The sequence below is a fragment of the Cuculus canorus genome, chromosome 13 (assembly GCF_017976375.1).
Source record: "Cuculus canorus isolate bCucCan1 chromosome 13, bCucCan1.pri, whole genome shotgun sequence".
Taxonomy (NCBI): Eukaryota; Metazoa; Chordata; class Aves; order Cuculiformes; family Cuculidae; genus Cuculus; species Cuculus canorus.
In genome coordinates, this window is record NC_071413.1 from 5,791,726 (window position 1) to 5,807,939 (window position 16,214).

The 16,214-nt window shown below is 46.1% G+C and overlaps 1 protein-coding gene across 2 annotated transcripts in view; it reads right to left on the reverse strand.

The window, feature by feature from the left end:
- Window positions 1-16,214, reverse strand: part of ZNF469 (zinc finger protein 469) — a 247,542-nt gene that overhangs the window by 224,665 nt on the left and 6,663 nt on the right. Inside the window, exon 2 of one of the 2 annotated variants that reach the window (XM_054079060.1) lies at window positions 10,847-10,936. The exons of the other annotated variant lie outside the window; for it this stretch is intronic. The gene's annotated coding sequence lies outside the window, so the exon portion shown is untranslated. The remainder of the gene's footprint in view (window positions 1-10,846; window positions 10,937-16,214) is intronic. 2 annotated transcript variants of the gene reach the window in all.

Genomic DNA, 16,214 nt, shown 5'->3' on the forward strand with positions numbered 1-16,214 from the left:
TTAGTTTGCGAGCAAGAAGACAAATTAAAAAGCCAAGAGACCCAGGAGGGCCTGGATTATTTGAGCTGGCGCATTCAGGGGGTGAAGCCTTAGAGGTTAGCATTTGTTTTCAGTTTGTCCCTTCGCACGTGGTGCACCAAGACCATTCCGCACACCGGGGGGGCTTGCGGGAGACTAAGCAGGGCCAAGTCATACACCCCGAGTGCAGACCTTGAGAGCTGCAATCGTGATGTTTGCAAGATGGGGGCTGCAGGCCTGCTCCATCCCAGCAGCCCCCCGCCCTCCCCGTGCCGTGGTGGCTGTCCTGTAGCCACGTTTCTGTTGGCTTCCGTGCCGGCTGGGCTGCGGTACAGGGATGAAATATTTGGACCTGCTAAACGTTAACAGCAAGGGTTTGCTCGCAGTAGCATTGCGTGCCGACGGGTCTCGCAGGGTTTTAGGAAGGAGATGAAAGGCTATTTGCCCCACTTCACAGGTGAAGGAATTGTTCACAGTCCAGTATTTGACCTGGTAAACCAGGCTCTTCTGCATAGGCTCCTCTGCCATACAGTGCCCGGCTCAAGATGAAGAAATGCCACCGCAGTGGTGGAGGAAGTATCTAAAGCCTCAGGCCTGCTTGTGCGCTGAAGGGCAAGGGGGGGTTTAGAAACCACTCTTCCATCGTGTTTCTGGTAACCTTGAGCTGCCAGAATCAGTCCCAAACTGAGCAATAAGGGGACCAAAAAAAATGCTGCGGTGGGCATTGTGAGATCTAGATACATCTATCGGCTGGGACAACACAACACAAGTCAGGATTCAGACAGAGCTGTAAGGTCTCCATTTCTGGAATGAGTGCAGCAGCTGCTCCAGGAACAGCAAGTGAATCAAAGAAAACTCCGTGCCCAAGACGGTGATCCTGGTTTTGTAGTCTGTTCACAATTTCACTAGGGAACCTTCCATCCTCCCATGCCCTGCACAGGCTGGATTCTGAGCAAAGAGGGAGGAAGCATTGGTCCATAAAGAGACATATGATGTGCTCCCCATGCATTGTGCATTGGTTAACAAATGTATTTGCATCAAATACCTCTTTTTGGTTTACCCAGAATCTAAGCTGCTTCCCAAAGCACGAACAGACTCAACACCCAGCTCAACAAAGGAGTCCACTGCAAACTCTGTGATGTGCCAAAGATTTCCAGCCAGGCAAAGCAGCCCAGTCTCAAAAAAACACAGTGTCCTGCCATGGAGAGGGTGTCTCCACTGACCTTACTCTATCACAGCTTCCAGGTTTTGTTTGCTTGAACTCTTAGCTCCTTCTTTATGGTTCCCTTGAGTTGATATGCTCACCACAGACTATGCTCCGAACCCATCAGACCGAGATCAAACGGCCAGACGGATTCTGCAGAGGCCAAGACACAGAGCAGTCCTGCCAGCACTGTGCGAAACAGGTCCTACGTGGTGGTGAAACCAATTCACAAGGAATCAATTGAGGGGGCCAGTCTGGTTGTAAAAAGACATTCAGGAGAAGTTTCCAAGCACATTATTTCACACTGAACAGAGACAGCTGAGCAGTGGAGGAGCCTGGGGCTGGGATTATCCCAGCGGCAGGTGCAGTGACGTGGACCGCACACCCCACCAGCCAGATCTGCCTGCATTGAGCGTGGAGAGGCATCTGGAGATTTAGGACGTGTAGCTCAGCAGCACCAATGTGTTGTTGCCTTTGGCTAAGTTCAGCCTCCAAATCCAGTCATCCATGGGGCCTTCCAGTGAGAGAGCTGCTCCATGCTTAACAGAGAAACTTCTTAATTTTCTCTGCAATTAAACGAACATGTGCAGAATTGATCCAAGAGATCAGTTCACTCCGTGGGGTTTTTCTTAATGTGCTCATCACCATGGTACACGGGCTGCATTTAGAGTGCCACATGCATTTTGCTCACATAAAATTCAGTTGGTGGATTTTGGCAACAGTTTTCCAAAGGCCTGAAGAGGAGCAGGCACCAAATGCTCATAAATTGTGATGGTAGTTAAGCACACATACAACTCAAGCTCCACAGAAAATCTCAGCTCAAAATTCCCAGTTGTGAGATGCTGTTCCTTACTATTATGAGTTACCAGGCACCTCTCACCAAGTTTAATCTAGTAACGACCCAAAGAGTCCAAATCTCACAGAGAACTTCAAGCAGTCTGGAATATGGGTTAATTCACCACCATCCTTTGAAGGCAACCATCACAAGCCACATCTTTCACCTGTTGAAGCTGATATACAAAAATTGTCCATGAGCAGCCTCTAGTGTAGGGGCCATTAAAGTCACAACTTGAAGGCTTACCCCTTTAAAACACTTCCAAGTAGCCAGCTCCACGCAGTGGGAGTTCACTGCCTCTGAAAATCACAGTTAGAGCCTGATCCAACTCCTCAAATAAGAAGCTGTCTCTTCTAAGGAGGTGACCTTAAACAACACGCTCCGTGCAACGCACAGAGTTCGTCACAGAGCCAAGACCAGATTCCAGCTCTTCCGTTTTCGGTTCCTCTCCCTGATCCTGCAATCTTTTTCTAATGTTTGGTCCCTTATGCGCTATTGTAGCAAAAAGCCAAAGGCTCCACCAGCACCAACAAGCTCAGCTCGCTTGTGTTCAAGTGCTTTGCCTTCCCACTCTGCCTGCTTATGAACCTCAAACAACTTTCACACCAACAACTCATGTTCCAGCCCCTGACTTCAACACCATGAAAATTCCTTCAAGCCAGCCAGTGTTTTGACTTTTGTAGGGGCTTCAGTGGGCACGTCTGCTCAGAGGGAAGAAATAAGCTGCTTCCCTGAAATAAAAAAAGAAAAAGACAAAACAACCCCATACAAAAGGCTGCAGCTGCCATCCAGTATTGCAGAAGCCTAACTAAAAGAAGGAAAAGGCAGAAAATGATTGATGGTGACTGCAATTACACAGGATGAGACTTCTGGCTGTGGGACAGGGAGACCTCCAAGAACCGGTGGTCCCCTCTCCTGATCTTGCAATGAGCCAAGGTGATTATGAAGTTATGTGGGCAGGCACCGCTATTTCCCATCAGATAGAAAATGGGGGAGATACTGGAGTTAGTCCTTGATGCCAGCGACATCCCTGGTAGGCATTTGCCCAGCATTAGTGGGGAAACCTGAAGGAGAAGGTTTACCAGGATGCACGGTGGCTCTGAGTAAGAAGCTGTGATCACGACTCGCTGGTCCAGCCAGATGCAGGGTATAGATTTCATGAATGCTCCAGGGAACAGCAGCCCTGCTATGCTTTATGTGGAGCTGCCATGAATTCTAATGCTATTTTTCAGAAATTCACAGTGGGAACAAAACCCACATCCTTTCATGGTAAAATCTTCATCCATTAGAGCAGCAGGAAATTACGATGCACGTTTCTAAGGAACAGAGAAGAATAGGGAGAACAATCATCACAGGGGTGGAGAAGAGACGTAGGGGTGTGGGTTAGCACCATGATATTGCTCAGAAATGGCAAAGCTGAGAGAGATACAGCTCCTCTGCAGGTAGGGAACACGCAGCACTTCGCACTGACTGTTCTCCAGCGTTTTTTCAGATGTGCTGGAGATAAAAAAGTGAAGCGACACTTTAGACCTCCTATTTCTTACTAAGGTTTCTGCAAATGTATCATCATCAAAGCAAACAAAATCCAAGTCTGCCCTAAAGACACAAACTAAATCAAGTAACTTTACGTAAAAAATTAGCCAAAAAATCTCTATCTTAAAAAAAATAATCCCTATTCAAAGTACGATCTCCAGCCTCAACAGCATCAACAGCAACTTCAGTCCATTTCCATGATACTCATGGTATCTGCCCATCCTGCTGCATCTGTTCGCCAGGGCTCACCTGTGGCTTCCCCAGTGCTCAGGGCTGGGTTCATCACATGGTGGCAGTGCCCACATTTAGGGCTGTGTTGCAGCAAATCTCAGCCTTCCTCCCTCCTGTGGGTGCTCCCGGCAGCCACTTCCCAACTGCTTGGCAGGCCCCAAGGACGACCAGAAGACACATTCACCCCCTCCTTGCCCTAAGAACCTAATGCCTGGAGAAAAAGAATAAAGCCATGCCTTCTTTTTGGGTCAGCGTGGTCACTGATACCCCGCTGCATCCCGCACTTGAATTATCAGCTTAGACCAAGCCTAATACTGCAACAAACCATTCCAACCTCTTAGAGGAACAGTCAGGCCTTATATAATACAAAGACAACCAAGGTGTGTGCACAAACCTTTCCACCACCTGGTCTCTGACAACAGGATGAGGAGTGGGGACCGCCTCTCTGGGGGCTGGGCAGGACTCTGTCTCGCTTTTCTTTCTAAGGGCTTTTTTCATGTTTGAAATTTTGGGTTATTTACCCATCTGTTTGTAATTCTGCTGAGGTTTGGGTGTTTTATAGTTAATGAGAAATTGTTTTATGCACCCCAAGCTATTGTGAGTGGGAGAAAGGGTGGGGGTTCTTGGAAGCTGTTGCTACAGGCAGCTGAGCAAAGAAGATTTCCTACAAGGCCCTTTAATTTATGAGTCACACCACCAGGGTCCTTCAGGAGACCTTGCAGAAGTCCCTGCTCAGTGCAGATTCTGTCCCCATTTTCCTGCTGCTTTTACTCACAAGGCTTGCAGCAGGGAGCCTGCTTTCCCTCGCAGACATGCAGCATCTGTCCCTTCCACAGCAACCAATTTAATTTACCCCATCACCACCTCGCTGGGGATGCTTTTGCACCATTTATTACCAGTCCCTCAGCTGCCTCAGGTTTGTTATAGAGCCCCAAAATGCTTCAACTCTGGACCCATTCTATTGTGAAAGTGAAGAATTCATTTGTTTTACTACAATACAAAAACTATTACTATGATTGAAGATGGGGTCATAGGAATGGAAAGACATCCTCAGCAACCCACGCACAAGTTTGGCTCCCATTGGCTTCTCCATCTGGATCCTACCCAGCTGAAAAGCTGCCTGGTAGCTCACAGAGCTCTCTAAGGAGTACTGGACCCTAGTCAAGTACTTATCCTGGGTGTTGTATCAGCACAGCCTGCCCTTTTCTAACCATCTTGCCCCTGTGGATCGCCTCTTGATTCAAATCTCACTGCTTGTGGTTTTCTTTACTGCATAACCTTGGTACTGAATCAAGATATCAGCTTCTATTTGTTGAAGGATTAATTCTTCTCGCTGCCTTGCTTTAGAAATAAATGTCCGTGCCCCTCGGTCATGGCTAGACTGAGTCACTTTCTGGCCAGACACAAGCAAAACTCTGCTGAATGGACAAGCAAAGCCAAAGGACCAGCTTGGTCCTTCATTTGACTACAAACAAATCATTCATCCCCTGTGAATGAAGTGTTCCCAACAAAGCAAGAGGGAAAGGTTCAGGTCTTTATGCACTGAAAATTGTCCTTCCCACCAATGCAAGCAATGCTCTGCTGTCACCTCAATGCTCTCTACAGCTGTGTAAGACAGCAAGGACTTTGACTTTCTGTCTGCTCAGGAGAGATGGTAGATAGGGCACTCATACAAGGAACTATGGGTTGAATAACCTTAGATTTGGTGTGTCGGAGATTGAGTGACTTTGGGGTATTTTATTGTTTTAAAACCAGGCAAAATGTTGGAATATAATGCATTACAAGCAAATCCCTGGGAAGTGTTCACTGCTGGGGAGGATGCTGGCGAATCTGAAACTCTCCCTTAGCATCTCCAGTGCCACTATCACCACAAGGGCAGAGGAAGAGGGGACAGAGGTTACACCAGCTCTCTGTGCCTTAGTGTACAGTCAGCAATCCACTCGCACAGCTCACTCCCTCAACACGTTCATGGGTTCTGGGCAACACAGGTGAAAGCACTGCATCTCAAACAATAACATACTAAAAATGATAAAAGCACGTAAAAGACTTAGCAATACTGCCACCGAGCTGGAGGAACTCTCCATGCACAGTTCAATGAGGGAATATTAACCTGGCTACATTTTAGCCACCACTTCTGGAGAAACAGAGCATCTGGATATCCTAGAGTTATTAGAGGAACAGACTTAAGTCATAAAGAATAGCAGACGCAGAAAGAAATTAAGAGGTGCCGGCAAAGAAGAACAGGTATGTTTTCAGCTAAGATCTGGAAAGAGATAGGGAGATAAAGGCAGATGCTGCTCTAGATGGCAAGAGCAGAGAAGAAGAAATGCTGGCATGTTCTGTCACCTGCTATCTACCTCTTTTTGGAGTTGGCTGGGTTTTATTATGCCAGGAATTAGCAGGACAAAAGGAGAACCCACAACAACACAGCACTGAAGTGGTGCTGTGACGTAAAAGTGGGAAGGAGACAAAACTAAGGCACCTGCCTGCAGACCAAGGCAAAAACCATAGGGCTGTAGAGCAGCCTGAGCCCCTCCTTGTCCCAGCCCTCCCCATGCTCAAAACTACTGCCATGACACAGCCCACACATCAAGCAGGCTGATCAGCATCAAGGCAATTCATGATTAATGTGCTGTCCAGAGAGCAGGGCGGGCTATGGTAAGGTATGATAAGACTGGCAGCTGTCACCGCTGTGACCAGGCTCATCTCTGAACCCACAGCTGCTGAAGGCCAAAGAAATGAGTGATTCATCCATCCCAAATTGTCCAAAGCCTGCTCAGCAGTCCTGGATTTTTTTTTTTCCTCCAGGAGGTTCCTGGCAGACCATCGGCAAACACTTAGAGGCAATAACTGTGGGTGGAAGCCAGGGTGGGCTCTAGATGTTTTGGAGACTGTTTTTCATGTTTTTTTCTGGGGCGTTGAAAGAAAACCTTCATTCTCCATGCCTCTGGGAGCTCAAGAAATACAACAGGGTGCTGCTGGATCTCTGGAGCTAATTAAATCCAAGCATTGAGCCCAGCAGTTGGAGAAAGCTCGACGAGCTTTATTGATTATGTCAGCATCACATAGGTGTCTCCTCAGCAGTCTTTTCCCAGCTCACGCCAAGTGCTGCAACACCCCCAGAGGATCTGTTTCTGGATATCAAGAAGTCCAGGGCAGAAATGCAATGGTTTTTCCATACCAGCAGTGCCTCGATGTTGCGCCCAGGGTCCGAGCATCACTGTGCTGTCACAGTAAGGGCAGGGAGTGAGACATTTCCCAGTGCAGGGCTGGAGTCCAGCAGTGCAGTCCTTGCACCAGGGGGAGCTGAGCCATGCAGATCACGGGCATGGCCCAGTACTTGCAGCAGGGAGTGGAAAGACGGCTTTAGAGGTCAGCGCATGGATACTTTTAAGAAACTGGCCTCAATGACTCACCAAAATGAGGTTTACATCACATCCCAGGTTTGACCCATTGTCTTCTGAGCCTCAGTCCTTTCCCAGGTTACTCTTCTCCCTGACACAGAATAGGAGCATGTGCAAAACACGACGCTGCTTCGCAAACTAAAACCATCTGTCAGGTGTCCCAGTGCACCCCATTTTATCAAATAAATCTTACCCACACTTCCACTCACACTGAGCAAATGGTTTTCCAGACGGCACCAAAGTGGTTGATATAAAAAGCACAGAAAACTAAAACAGAGAGAGGAGGCTCACTCGGCTGCCAGTTGTGTTGTTCAAATCCAGCTCCCTCTTGGTAAGAAAACAAAATCCAAAGCCAAAACCATCCCTGTGCAGAGCTCCACACTCACATCCTCATTTACATTTTTCCAAATGATTGCTCACTTCATGCTCTTGCATTACAGTGCCCCAAAGCTGCAAGATCTGTGTGTGCTCACACCCACGCTTCGAAGTCATCCTGACTAACCGCTGGCTGTCACTCGCCTGTCCCGGGAGAGCTCGTGCCCACCCTGGGCTATCACAGCTATCAGCGAGCACAGTCACTGCAAGGCTGGAGTTCACCAGTGGCCTCCATGACTTCACATTGATTGTTATTAATGATTTTAATCTGATGCTGAAGAGGTGAGGCCGGCAGTGCTGTGGGTAACAGCTGTGTCTGATTAACTCTGCATTATGGAGTCATTTTTGTTAGGGAGCCCACAGTCGACTATAAACTCCCTTTGGAAGGCCTTGGTGCCATTGCGTGAAAGGGAAAAAAAAAGTGTGTGTGTGTGCGTGTGTGTGTAAGTAAAAATCTCAGGGGGTGATTGATTTATCATCTGCTTCTTGCTAACGTGTGTCCACAGGATGAACCCCTGTCACAAGACAAGGGAAAAACCAGCCCTTGTAAAAGCCAATCTGGAGATTTCCTCAATCCCTGAGGAAAACAAATATCTGCTAATCTCAGAGTCTTTGGGCCAGAGATGAATATCCATTAGACTGGGTCAAAGCCAAAACTTCAACTCTAGTTCTTCTGCTTTTACTTTTTGTGTTGGTTCTTTGTTTGTTTTTCAGTAAATGGGTGATCACGGTAACTCCTCGCAGCACCGAACGCGCCTCACCAGCTGACAAGCCAGCTCTGCAGCACAGGCTCCCTCGCTGTGACACCACGGTGAAGATGTCACGGTTGGTGATGGTCCCTCTCTAGGGGGACCTCTGCCCCATGAGAAGACGTGTCTGCTGCAGCAGAGCACAGCAATTCCCGTGCACACAATGCAGGAGAAGATGGACAGAGGAGACTCAACAGGGATTTTTATGGCCAAAACTTATACAACTGTATATACTTTGTGGCTTTTGATTCACAGGCTCTGCTGAAGCTCCGTGTGGCACTGCCATTCTGACACAGCCACTGCTGCCACTTCTGTGCTCAGACCAGACACCAAATGTACCTGTCCTGATGCTCAAATCTGGCCCCGCAAAGCGCTGTGGAGCTGGCCCAGCTCAGCCTTCCCCCTGGCGCGGGGTCCGGGCTGCCCAGCTACATGGGCAAAGACACATCAAAAAGCCAAGAGGCCACTCAGATCTCTGTGGCTCAGACACAGAATTTTAACAAATGTTTCCAGAAGAGAGAAGCTGGTGATTAACCCCTCCAGCACATCCTTCTCAGCCCTCTGAAAGCCAGGGAAATCTTCCAAAGCAGAGCAGACAACATAGGTGTAACCAGCTGGAAGAGAAGGCTTTAATTTTTTTTAACGGCATTGATTTAACCTGGACAAAATAATTCCAAGAGGAGCAACTTATCTCCTTACCTTTCCTTCTGCCCAACCTGAAATAATATTCACAGAGATGGAGAAAACAGTACTGCAAAGACATCAGGTTTAAATCCCAGATTTTCATGCCTACATCCCAGTTACAAGTAAAACAACAAAAAAAAATCCAAACCAAAGGAACCAGATATTTGCTTCTCCAAAGCCATAATTTTTCAGCTGATGACAGACTCAGGGATGCTACAATGTGCCTAGCAGTTAAAACCTCCATAAGGAAACCGCAAAGGGTGACATAATAAGCCAAGACCCCTCTTCTCTTCTGACATTCATTACACAGGAGCCAGCTGGTGAGCACTTACTCGCGTCACTGTCCTCTGGTGAAAAGCATCAGATCAATTTTGCCACCAGTTTGACATTTCTTTGCTAAAACCACAGGAGAGCTTTCCAGAACTTGGTAAGGGAGGGTAGGCACCTGCAGCAGGGGCTGCTGCTCCCTCTCGCCACCATCACCAGCTACAGAGATCAAGGTGTGAAGCCCATAAACATGCCAGCTCCAGCATCCACCACGTCATGAAACCGGTCTGATAACCTCATCCTCGTTACGTGTGTCACAAAAGTGTCACTTTTGCATGACATTTTAGTTCATTTTTAACATGGTAGTTTCATAAGGACTTTTGCATGTGCTTTGCTGTAAAACCTGGTCCAAGATTTCCTTAAAAATGGCTAAAAATGTTAATTTGGGGGGGGGGGAAGTTATACACACTGTAAAACCAGACCTATACAGGCTTCAAATAAGTTTTTTTTTTTGTCCTGCAGACTAAAATTATTGGAGTTTAAACCACTGCTGTTTTTTCGGAATAGCACCTGGGAGAAGGTTTAACACCCTGAACAAGCATTAATTTAAAAGAAAGGAAGTTTATTAGTTCTACTCTTTGGAGAACTATAACTCCTATTATTAAGAGCATCGGGGATTATTAAAAAATGGTGAAAGCAAATTAAAATCTAATTCTGTTCTCACCATTTCTTGACCTCTTACGTTTTTCCTATCCTGGAGTGTGAGATGTTGTGAAAGACTGAAGGGGTGGACTGGGCATACGATGGGAAGGGGTGTCCACACAAGGCTTCCCTGCCACTGACAACTAACTCACATTTTCCATTTCTGCTTGTTCTCACTTTCTTGTCTGCAAACGCCGGGGAGGGAAACAGAGGAAGTTCCCAGAGCCACAGCAAAAGGGGTTGGAATTTTTTACTCCCTCATCTGCGTTTGCATGAATTACATTTTTTTTTTTGTATTGCATTTGATAAAAGTTTCCATCAAACAGAGGAGAAGAGGAGAGAAAATCCAAGTTCTTGTTATCTGAATGTAGCCCTGGAGCATAAGGAAAACAGAGTATGATGAAGAGACTCAGCATATTAACTCATTCCAGTTATGGCACAAACCTGTCATTATTAGATGCAGCATCATTAAATCTAAGAAGCCTAATGCCAAACCTCACCAGGAGAATAATTAGCACCAACTCCTTCAACGCTTTCACTGGTGTTTCTCTTTCACCCTTTCTTGATGATATGGCCAACTCATGCAAATTACAACCATGTGTAGAGCACCCATTACTTGCCTTGCAAGCTGCAAATAAGCACACACTTATCTTCTATCTAAAATGGCAGAGAGGCAGTAAACAAGGCAGGAAGAGATTCTCCTGCATACCTCGTGTTTTTTAAATACCTCTTTATATCCCTGTTAACACTTACTTGCAGGTGATACTTCTTTTCCAACACACAATTTCATATGCCGTTGCAGTTCCAATGTTTTTTAAAAGGCTGTGACATAAAATCAACTAACCTTGAACTACTGTGGGCTGAGAGCACAGGTCACTCGCAGATCTCTCATTCATGAAGGAAACCCTTTTTTCCAGTGGAAGAACAAATTTGCCTGGTGAGAAGGATCAGAATCAGTTTATACGGTAACATGCTTTTTCTGGGACACAGCTCCACCTCAGATATGAAAATAAAATAAATAAAGAGGGTTAAGAAACAATTTGAAACAGTTGTTTTCTAGCAAACTTCTACAGAATTTTTCCTGTGCTGCTGTTTGCAAGATGTGTCCCATCACACAGAGATCAGACAAGCAGGTGCCCCTCCTTTAATAAATCACATGTGTGAACTCTTCGTTATCTACACATGACTGTCTTTCAGCTTTTGGCATTTATCAAAACAAAAAGGTTTTCCAGGGAAGATGCCATTCCTTTTAGAAAAGTCACATCTGTGGATTGCCGCAGAGCACACAAGAGGTTCCATTTCTCGGTTACTTTCACGGACCCTGTGACAGCAACCCATGAACACTTCAAAGCCCACTGCTGGCAGACAGATCTACAGTTACATATAGAAAACCTAGGTGAGCAACAGGTCTATCCAGGACACAGAGCCTGAGAGGATGCAAAAACCCTACAGAAAAACCATAAAACCTGATGTAAATAAATCTAGACAGAAGCCATATTTGTAAAAAAAAAAAAAAGGGAAGAAGAAAAATATTTTCCATACAGTCCTTGTTTTAAGCAGCTGCTGATGTCTCACCTGAGTGAAAAGCCACTTTCTTTGGGGGCATAAATTTCTTTGGGGGCATAAATGTAGGAGCGCTCTGGGTTAGGAAAATAGTTGCAAAAGATTCTGCCCAACAAAAGGAAACCTTCTGCCCAGTGCACCACAGTCAGCCCCACTTGAAAACAAATTCACCACATTCAGCTGGGCAGTCAGAGAAAGGCAGTGGATAGGCAAGGAAAGGAAACAATTCCAACATAGCTTTTACTTGTGAGGAAAAGATGAGATTAGTAAAAGCCAGTTAACAGACGAGGAAAAGGTGCTGAACCCCCTACAACAGCCAGGGTGGCCGATAAAACCAGGCTTAAGTCACTTCTGTCAGCTTGTATGTTCAAACTGAAACAATTTTGGGGATCTTTTAAAGACAGCCCATGGAAAACATCCAGACAGGCATTTATTGCAGCACTTATCAGCTGTGTTTGTACTAACACTTTAGAGACGTTTCTAGCTAAGCCTGCAAAGGAAGCCTGTCTAAAAAGGGGCAAAAGTCAGCTGCCTCTCGTGGTGCCTAAGTTTGTCATGAAAAGAAACTTAAACTATTGGATCATTTTAATGCTGTGAGAAGCACAATAGCGAGAACAACAGAGATGGGATTCATTGCTCACTGTCTCAGGTTCAACCTGTCCATCCACGTCAGAAGAAGCACGCGGGTGTTGTTAGGACTACGGCAAAATGTCTCCAAGGTGACAGGGACACACCAGAACACAGGAACTGTCTCAGCAGTCCCCAACAATTCTTCAGGGGTAGTATTCTGCTTTAGAGGTGATCATCCTTGAGCCAAGACTCTGGAACCATGCCCAGCCACCAGGTGGTAACAGGAAATACGTTCCTCCATAAACGCTTTGGCACTGAGGTTATTCCCCGTCTCACACCTTCTCCTTTATTTATAAAATCTAGTCAATCTCTCATTGAGGAAAAATGACCACAAGCACTTTGCTGCTGTCTGGAAAAGGAAGCTGTGTGGCTTTCTTCTTTTTCTGTAGGGAATAAAGGGAAGGATTTGCTTTGTGTCCAGCCAACAGTTAAGTGTAAGGTCCCTGTCTTGTCTGGAAATAACGATTAACAAAATTTCCTAGGGAGGAAACGATGAATTCCCCCAAGACCACTGCCCCACTCTCCTCCTCCTCTCACATGCCACTCACCTCTTTCACTTACAAACATTTTGAGGCAAAGAGGGGAGCAAACTTCACAAGGTCCTGAGACCCCAGCAACAGCACAAACTATTAAAATGGAGTGACTCACAGCCTTGCTTCCTGGCCTGAGGCCACCAAAACACCTAGAAAGGAGTAAGGTGTTTATTTACCAGGACAATTTTGACTTTGGTAAGGTAAGAGAGAGGAAAAAGGCAAGAAGCCCAGCCTGCAGCCCATCTTGGAGAGAAGCTGGGTCTCCAGGGCAGCAGCAGAGCTCCCCCCAGCCAGAGGGCAAACCCCTCGGCTGCCACAACACTGCAGCCCCGGGGCGCTGGAGGAGCATCTGCTGCCAAACGCAGCCTTCACAATGACAGCTATATGAGGTAAAATATACAGTGCAATCAAGGTGCGTTTTGGGAAAACAGAAACCTCTACTAGGGGGCACTGAGTGCTGCCAGGAAAAGCCAGGGCTGGAACTGCAGGAGACCGTGAGGATAAAAATAAGCATTTTTTAGTAGCCAAAGTAGTATTTTCCTTTCTTTTCTATGCTTATGAAGATTATGAAAAAATGGAGTTCTGCAGAACGCTGCAGAAGTCAGAGTCAGCCCAGGTTGCTTCTTGCTCTTGCTGTATCTTCACACCCACCCCGCCCCGTTTTTGCACAAAGTATGGCTGGAGAAGGCCCCTCGCCATGACCTCAGGGGTGGAGGAGAAGCAGTGTCAGCAAGTCCAGTGTCTGGAGGGTATAAGCAGAATTGACAGAAGCAGCCACATCCATAGCCCCTTTTGTTCAAGAAGTCAAATTTAAGACCTGAGGGCTCAGTCTGAAGTACACAAGTGCGAGTTGAAAACGAACTGGTTTCCATCATACCAAGGCTTCCAGAAAGCTGGAGAAGAACTGGATAAAAAGCACATATAACTCCCCCCATTCTGGTGATTGCAAGCGTTTGTTCATAACCACCTTTGCTGACAGTAAGTTTTTAGCCATTGATGTATCCAGGGACAAAGCGGGGGAGTAAAATGGCAAAACTGGCGAGGACCTTGTATCTCCCAACTCTCCCATTCATTCTCTTTTTCTTTCAGCACCTACATCACTGTATGGCATCTGCTTTGATCATTTATTTTTTTACTGTGTAATCACCAATAACAATTTCTACACACTAGGACTATTAGGCACGCTTGTAAAGTGATTTCCTACCCTCGAGAGACTGTGCAATTTGATACCCTGTGTGCTAACCCATGAATTTTATCTACCTCAACATATACAGGGGCCTGAGGCCTTGAGGAAATTAACAATCCAAACAAAATCTACTGAGGTTTAAAAGATGAATTATTTTAATAACACTGAACTTATATTGGATTCTGGTTTGGAGACAGCTCTTGGCAAAATCAGGCAAACCGTCTCAAACAAAGAGGGATTTGACCAAACTTCAGCTCAATTGTCACATAGTGTTCTGTCTCCTTTCCCTGCATTGCTGATTAACAAGTTTATTTATGTCTAAGCACAAGTTCAGTCTCTTTTCCTTATCCAGAAGCTTGTTCTTTCCATGAGTTCCAGAGAAAAATGAAAGTGGATTAAAAATAGAAGGGAAAAAAACTGCTATCTCAAATGACTTTTGCTTCTGGCACTTCAAGAACTCTTCCTTGTTTTGTTTGCTTTGCTCTCTTTCTTGCCTTTTTGTCTCCCTTTTCTCAACAGCAAACTGCAAAGGTCAGACGCTACCACGATACATATGCCTTCTGCAGTTAAGAGTTGCTCTGCAGTTCTTGGCAGACAGAAAAACCAGACAGTTCCTTAAGCGAGGTCGCAATCCAGCCTCGGTAAGATCAGCACTGAGCACCACAGTGTAAACAAGGCATGGGAACCCTGAGTCATAGTCTGAGTGCAACAGAGCAGGCGTCTCTCCCATATGGGTATCAGATGCAGAGCAACAAGGGAAGGTGCACATCAATGAATAAATAGAAAAACAGGTAATTGGGAAAAAGAATGGATTTTATATCTGGCTTCTGTACGGAAGCAAGTCATCAAAGCATCTGTGCTGTGAGGGTGAGGAGAAACTTGGCTCTTTCAGAGTTTTAGAGAGGAAATCAAATAAAAGAGCTTATGGGTGAAAAAAAAGTTTCTGAACAAAGAATAACCTCTCCTGGCTCTTTCTGTAGAAGGTGAGGTGCCAACATTGCTGGAGTCCTTTTAAGTTTCCAGTGGTTTTTGTCCCCAAATGGATCACAATCATTCTCCATACAATGCACAAGCTATGAAATAGAGTCACCACGGTGGCAGAGGACAGCAATCAACTGGCCAGCAGGACAAGGCACTGCTGTTAGTAAATGAGCAAGCAACTGTGAGTCCAGAAACCAAATCTACAAAGCAACAGATCTGAAACCGTAATGCAGACAATGCAGAAAGCTTCTATCTGTTGCCCTTTGACAAATCTGGCGACCTTCACAACCTCAGAGAAGTTAGGCTACAGGTGAAAGGCAACGTTCAGTTAAAGAGCAGCTACAGCAGCAGTGGCAAATCCCCTGGCTAAGAATTGTTTTAGTAGTTTCCAAAGGCAAATATACCATAAAGCAACATGGGGGAGGACTTTGGCTTGGAAGAAGAGAAGCAGCTTAGCCAGCTATGGATAAGTGATTTTTTTTTAATGGCAGAAGTTGTTTTTATCTGTACCAACTGACTAGTGCCAAACAGTCACTTAATAGTTAAAACCTCGTGTCAGACTATTTGCCTTGCAATCAGACTCATATCCCACAGCTTGAGCCCCTTTCCTTGCTGCACAGAGTGCGCACTTGCTGGACCAGTATAGGTTTGTTTCCAGTCGGCTGCAGTGGAGTGGGTGAAGCACGGTTCCAGCCTGGTCCCTAAAATGAAAGCAGATGGTCACACCAGGCTGCCAGGCTACCCCACTTCTCTGCTGAAGGTTACTTTTACCCAAAAGCACTTCCCCTCTCTCCAGGGCTCCCAAACAAAGTTCCAAAAACTAAAAGAAACCAGCTCCTCTTGCCCCGGGCTTTCTGCTTTGGTCTCAGTCTGGCATAAAGCCTGCAGCAGCAATTAAGTTCCTTCTAGGAAAAGCGAAAGCCGTCACTGGCAGATCCTGCTCCTTCCAAGGTCTCTGCGATAAAGTGGCAGTTGCCCACACATCTGAGGTCCTCACTGTTGTGTCCTGCAGCTTATCCCCAAATTCCCACACTGCCCACTGCTCCTATAAGCGAATGAGGTAACTCTGGCACAGTCCCCTTTCACTTGTTCAAATTTCAGCTTTTCTAGGAGAAAAATCAAATTGGTTCAAATCCCCTGCACTGCGAAGTACTGCGATGGACTAGCATGACCGTGGACTCTGCTCTGTGTGTGTGATGTCCTGCCAAAGGCATCTTGTCTCTCCTGATGGAAAAGGATCTTCAGCAGTAGTTGAAATCCAGACTGTGGGGTGGGCAAATTACAAGAATATATATCTGCGATGCTTTCTATTTTACTAA